The sequence below is a fragment of the Tigriopus californicus genome, chromosome 4 (genome assembly GCF_007210705.1).
Source record: "Tigriopus californicus strain San Diego chromosome 4, Tcal_SD_v2.1, whole genome shotgun sequence".
In the NCBI taxonomy this organism is placed as follows: Eukaryota; Metazoa; Arthropoda; class Copepoda; order Harpacticoida; family Harpacticidae; genus Tigriopus; species Tigriopus californicus.
In genome coordinates, this window is record NC_081443.1 from 13280802 (window position 1) to 13287968 (window position 7167).

Below are 7167 nucleotides of genomic sequence, written 5' to 3' on the forward strand. Positions count from 1 at the left end.
CTTGACAAGCCTTGCCAGTCCCAACAAACTTATCAATAGAGCAATGGACTGTTGCTCCTAAACTCAGTGGAGTTGAAAACACACTAGAGAACTGATCTCCAAGTATGTTGGCCATACTCTCTATATTGTCTTTGGCTCCCCCATCGACCTCAAAAGGCCCAACAGATTAAATATGCTTTTGTGCTGATTACTCGGAGTGATAAACACCCCTTTATCAAAAGAGTACATTGCATACCTTTTTTGAACACTGTACAGTCCCAGCTTTTTTTTCTCTTTCCCAATACGAAAGCTCTCTTAAACCTTCAATTTTTCTGTTGAAACATCTTTGGACTATTCGCATGATCGTTCGAGCGGTAAAGTAAGGACGATTATTAAAGTGACGAGAGATGTATTTGATATGAGGGTAGAAATGAAAGTGATTTAAAAAAGGGGTACAACTGCAATCATTGCTCATGACGAGTTTTCGACAAAGCTCGTGCACATAAACCACACAGGTTTCAAAAGCTTTGCCAACTTTCAACTGGATATGCTCATCCATGGACTTCTAGAGAGAGGAGCTGCGAACTGAAGCAAAGATTTCTCATCTCCTAATCCGTTCACTTTATTCCAAATAAGCACTTGATGGGACCACAAGAGCTTATTCAATAGATGACCTTCGCCAAGTTTAAGCGCAAAGCTATGCTTGGGGAACTCAGGAGATATGGTCAAAGTTATGTAGTAACCACTACGTAAAATTCTAATTTTCGGCTTGCTCTTGGTCAGCTACTTAATCTTGAGACACCATAACTTTGAAACGAACCCCCTTACAATCAAATAACCTGCCTTAAATTGAAGAGTTTTACGTTTTTTGGTCAGAGTTCAGAGTTACTATGACCAAGAGCAAGACGATTTGGTGGAAAGCTCGTTTGAAGTCCCTATCTCTAGAAGTCCGTGGCTAATTGAACTTTCCGTTATCTTGGAGGGCTCATGGAAGAGAGGACTACACCTAAATTCTTCATGGACGAGACCTCTTGAATACCTTTACCTTCATCATCTACGAGGTGTCGACCCAAAGATTATTGGGTGGAATTGCATTATTTTCAAGGCCATATTACCCTCAACAACCCAAGAGTAGATTTGATCAATCCATTTATCAAAGACTATTTTCGACCACCTGCCAGAAAATGGCGAAAAATGGTAAAAATAGAAATCTGTCGACACATTTTTTAACATATTTTTATTATACTCGCATACGTTTTCAATTCATTTTTACGTTTGATTGTAGCCTTGGCATGCTGGGAAGAGGATTTTGCTTTGATTCAAGATATTGATTAAGAAGTATCACTTAAGTCTGATCATCTATCACACCACCGAAGTCTTGACCTTTACTTAAACACACTAATTTTGTATCGTCAGCATAAATAGAGATACTGCCTTTACTCCTGAGCTTCTGAAGTGGAGCAATGACAATGATAAAAAGGCGGGGACCTCAAATCATTGTACTCAGGCGGGGACCTACTTAAGAACACCTGACTTGACATCATGCATGCCAGTAAAGGATCCTTCGAACTCCAAAAATTGACGCCAACCCCTAATAAAATTTCTGAACCAATTGAGAACCTTGCCTTGCATCCAAAACTCATGGAGCCTCTCAACAAATGATTTAGCGTGACAAAGGCCATGGAAAAGTCGAGATAGACTACATCAACCGACTCATGACTTTCTAGGAGAAATGACTTCGTGAAGAAATACGGGAAATTCTACAATTTTGAACTTATGATTTTCTCAAACACGTTCGCAACATTCAAAGTGAGAGAAATGGGGTCATACCATCGGGGCGAGGAGAGCTCGAAAGCCTTGATCAAGTCCCTGAGGGCTTCTTTAGAAGCTTGATGTGTGACTAGAAGATCATCTAAGTGCTCAATTTGACTAGCCTCGTCATTAGAGCTATGAGCTATTGCTCCTAAACCTCCTGGAGTTGGAGACACACTAGCTTACTGATCGCCAAGAATGTTAGCCATAGCCTCCCGTACTCTATTAAAAAAATCCAGCAGATTTCGTTCATCAGGTATTTTAGTGTAGTCCTCCAAAACAATGGGAAGGTCGATGAGCACATTGGGTGACTGACTTTTAATTGTTTGTCGGGACGAATTTTATCTCGTCGACATCTTAAAACATGTACTAACGTAATAATTGGACTCTATTGTCCGTATCTCATCATAGGCGAATAAGTAACAGCTCAGGCAACACCACCACAATCTTTGTACTCAACAAGACTGACTCTGACCACAGTTGCCACTTGGTTGGTGAAGAAAGTTGCCAAAAGGGTTGCCACCAGAATAAAATAGCTGCCAGATTTGAGCAAAAAGCTGTCATATGGCATCTTGGCTGATATCGAATACCATTCTAGAAACTACTTGTTGCGAGAAAGATGTCAAATTGGATATTTTTACATTTGGAATAAAACCGTTTTCTCTCTTAGGTTTTTAGGGGGTCCGTAGCCATTTGAGGAAACAATCCACTAGAAAAGAGGTGGGGTCGCTAAAACCAATTTGGCAAAAAATGTTTTACCGAATTGTGGGCAGATCATTCCACATGAGTCCATATTTTCGCTGAAGGTCTTTGCTAATTGACGTGGGCCATATGACTTGTCTGATACACGAGTTAGGTCCAAATTGAAGTCACCTGCCAGTAAGAGTCGTCTCCTTGTACTGTTTTCGACCATTCCAATCCACAGACCATATAAATCGTTATATGATCTGTGTTCCAATCGCCCCCTTACGCTGCACGAAATATGTTTTACGTTCTGCACTTCAGAGGGCGCTTTGTCACTCAGCCTTTACCAAATAAAAGGCCGATTAGGCCAACATCTTTTTAATGAATTATAATGCGTTTGTGTTGTTTTTGGCGAATTGTATTAAAATCTTATATATAATTAGTGCCCGGGTCACATAATGTCCGGAAAAGAAATTGAGTTCAAGTCAAGGCAAGAGCAGTTTATTTAGAAATCTACCGTGCCTCTTCCCGTTTTCTTTGGGCCGTGTGACGTTACAAATAAGGGCCCACAATGTGAATGACAAGAGCTAGAGAGAAAAAGAAAGGAGAAAGAGAGGGAGAAGGCAAGTGGTCATGCATTCTCGGGTCAACTTGCCCTAGGTGACCATAATTGGACGAGTACAAAATGGCATGGATGAAGACTAATACAACAGTCTTTGTGCTATTATGGCTTGTTTGGGCAACACTCATAAACCAAACAAACAAAAGACATGATGAATGAATTAGTGGACACCCAATGCTCTGCCAAAAATGCGCCAACCAATGAGGGGTGGCTAAAAGAGGGGAGAATAAGTCAAAGAAAATCAACAAGAATCCCACAAAAGTACGGAGCTTGTGTACTGAGCATCATCTCCAGTCTTGCGCTCTTGAGCCGGTGTAGGGCGATTTCGAAAGTCAATGTATTGCCAGCAGGGATGAGATATTATTAAAAGCCATTTTCTACCACCTGGCAGAAATTGGTCCAAAATAAGTGGCAAAAATGGCAAAAAAATAGAATTATTTGTATTATTCTAAATCATCTTTTTCTAGTATTTACGATCACTTCCATCCATCAATTTCTAAGCCTACCTGTGTGTAGTTTTGACACGTTGGGATGGGTATGTTGCATCTAATGTGAGATACAACCACTAAACGTCATTGGTGTGTGATCGAGTTTGAATTTTGCCACCGCAATTGATTTGAGTCAGGGATGCCATTTGAACTAAACTTTTTTAAAGTCAAAATGACGACAATTGCATTTAAAAAAGCTGTATTGTACTCAATAACCATTTTGAAGACTATGAAAAAAAGTGTAAGTGTTGTGGCTACACCTTGGATACTGCAAGTGGTCTATCGATACTGTTATCAATTCAATCAACCATCAAACAGTATAAATGTCAATATTTGAGGAACATTTCGCATTTCAGCCTATGCTATATCAATATGCTTTGTAGCAAAGGACACTTGAAAAACCTATCCAACCCATATGATCCTTCTTGTCTTTGACATCTTTTAGAATCAAGATTGGTCATTCTAACCACCAGCGGCCATTTTTGACCACGTTCAAACAATTTTTGCCGTTTTTTGTCTCTTTCTGCCACTTTCTGCCATTTTCAACCATTTTCAGCCACTTATGGCAGAAAGTGGCAGAAATTCGATCAATCTCGATTTTTCCCATCACTGATTGCCAGTGATTAAAATCATTGTTGTTAAATAAAAGCGTTGCTCTATTCTAACACAAAATAATCTGTCACTTGTTCTTGCACTCCTCAAGCTCCCGCTTATCCCAGTATTTAGAAACTGTGAACGCTCCATTGAGATCAAAAATACGCAATGAAAAGCACTTTGGAAGTGTAAACGACAAGAGGGTTGGTGTGTGAGGTTTGAATCACTCCTTTGTCAAATTAATGTGATAAAATCTGTGTCGTGTAATGGTGCATTTAGACGACACTTGTTTTGACACATATTGTGGTCACATACGGCTTTCAAATGAGATATTATCAATCACATGGCCACATATTTCATTTGGAATCTGCTCCATTTTTTGCAATATGTGAAACAATTCTCAGGCAAGGTCAGCGCAATCGCCCATGGCAAGATGAAGCGTGACCTCAGGGATACAATTGCAATTGGTATTGTTTTACGATCCTCAATCCTGTTTGGAGTGAAATTATTTAATTACTAAAATTCAAGTTTGAATGTGTTCAAACTAACGGCATTTGCGAGATATGTTGGAAATTTGATGAAACAAAATGCGCTTTGACGTAACTTTGAGTGGTCAGATATGGTCTCCCTTGGAGTTTAACAAGTGACGGACACAGAGCTCCCATTCAAACCAGCTTGACTAGCGATAAAATAAATCAGATGCTTTGTATTTACCAAACAAGTTTATTTTTATTACAAGAAAATTGAAACAATTTGCCCTCTTGAATTTTCTGAAGTAAGTCACTTAGCATTGTGATGACGGCAGGAAACGTTGTCATAGACTGACAAATGAAACCAATGGAAATTTACATATTTTTTCATACTTTTCATTTTGGTCAACTAATACTCCTACCTTTGTCACCTGATCGCACGCCATCATGGAGAACCAGTAATCTCGTCAAGGCCCATTATGTTTGACACAGATAGTCTTCTGTGTAGTACTGGTGTGTGTAAATTGTCTGAATCTCAATTTGTGTCAAATTGCCAACTTCTCGTCGAATATGTGATCACAATATGTGTCAAAACAAGTGTCATCTAAATGCACCATAAGTGGACCATTCAACACATACTTTGTACATGTTTCAAAGTGACGTGACCAAGAGTCGTCATAAAGGTATTTCATCAAAATGGATCGCTGGACAACCTTTTTTCCCCCTTTTTTATACATTCTTTGAAATTTCCAAATTTTCTCGATTGAAATTTTTGAACTTGAGGATTCAGTTTTTTTCAACCAAAAGGAATTTTTATCTTGTCATGTAATCGTAATCTAGTGCATTTGTCCACTTTACTCTGCGTCATGCCTTGGAAATGACTAAATGTCATTCCATGAATTTTTGGCGTCTCAAGGCACTCAAGGTACCCAACTTTAGATGTAAAAAAATGGAGCAGACTGATTGTTTTGTAGCCTGTTTACAATACACAAAATATGGTATGCGTTCTACACTTCAGAATGCACTTGGTGAATTAGCCTCTGGCAAATAAAGGTCCAATTGCACCACTGTCTCTACATTGAAATATGTTGCACTTGAGTGGTTTGGGCTATAGGGCTTCCATGTCTCTTCACGTTTTGTTTTAAGCTGTCTGACGTTCAAAATAAAGGCCCTATTTGCCCAAAATTGGCACTCAAAGTAGCCATCTGGCAACTATGACAATGAGAAGTTTTCTTCATCGTGTCATTCATTCCTAGAGCAAATAGGGATAGGTCGAGGTTGAAAAAGCTATTTTTTCACGCTCAAGCTAACTTAAGTAGCTTGATGCTTTCATATTTCTTTAAGTCTGAGTTGCTGTTTAGAGTAAAGTTTGCCTTGGTTCCATTCATTCAATTGACTTTCTTGGAAAGCTGATGTGTGGAGTTGAAATATCATGTTCTGAATGGTTTTATCTGCTTTCTTGTTTTCTCTATGACATTGAAGACAAGATTCTTGCGCCTGCTTAATGTGAAAGCTGTTCGTATCAGGCAGTTTTTGTGCTTAGCACCATTCACTATTGAAGGATCTTTTGATTCCTAAAATAATCTTCACTGGCGTGGCCCAAGTGTTTGTTACGCGTCATTTTAACCTAAGTCTTTCTTAGTGAAGTGTTTTGAATCAGACACTCATTCAAACATGAACTCGGAATTGCTACAAAATTGTAACCAATTAAATTTGAAACTTTTGTCAAAACTGATTTTGCTGATTTTTCCTCCTAAAGAATCCTTCCACAATACTTCTGCGTTCTTTTTTTCTTCCAAGTTAATTTGTCTTGGGGACAATTACAACTGATTATGGGTATAAATCTAGGAAAATACTAATGTCATTTTTAAATGCATCAATAGTATGGGTCCATTGGTTTAACAAGGGTAAGGATATGATAGCTTAACCATCCATTGACCACATTGCAAAGGAATTGATACCAATTTTACCTCAAACTTTACCAATTGTGGCTTTTTAAATAAGCCGTTTTTCAACAAAGTAGACCTTGGTTGGTAACTTCCATTCATTCCCAGAGAAGGGCATGTACAACAACCGTTCAGCTAAAGATTTCTTTTCCAGGTTTAATCAAACCTGAGCTGGCCAAACAAATTAAAATTGCAACTATGAAGAAAAACCTGGATCCTGATTGTGTGAGAAATTGGCTCTTGCACTCTTCTTTGCTTTTTCATCAAATCTCACATGAATTTCCTGTATTGTTTTATTTATAGGAGATGGTTGTGGTGGAGTTGGTTAAGGCGTGACCAAGCTAAACTCGGGTTCATGGGTTGGATCCCAGGTTCCCCCCCCCCCTTTTCTTTTGGATCATAGTCTCAAATGGCGCTCCTTGAAACATTAGAATGGGACAAGAATCAATACGTCATGCTATATTGTATATTTATTGTAATATTGTAAAAATAACGGATCCAATGAGGCATTCTCACCAAAAAGGGCTTATTTTTTTAATTGCCCTTTAAGTTAAGGTCTAGAATTAAGAGAA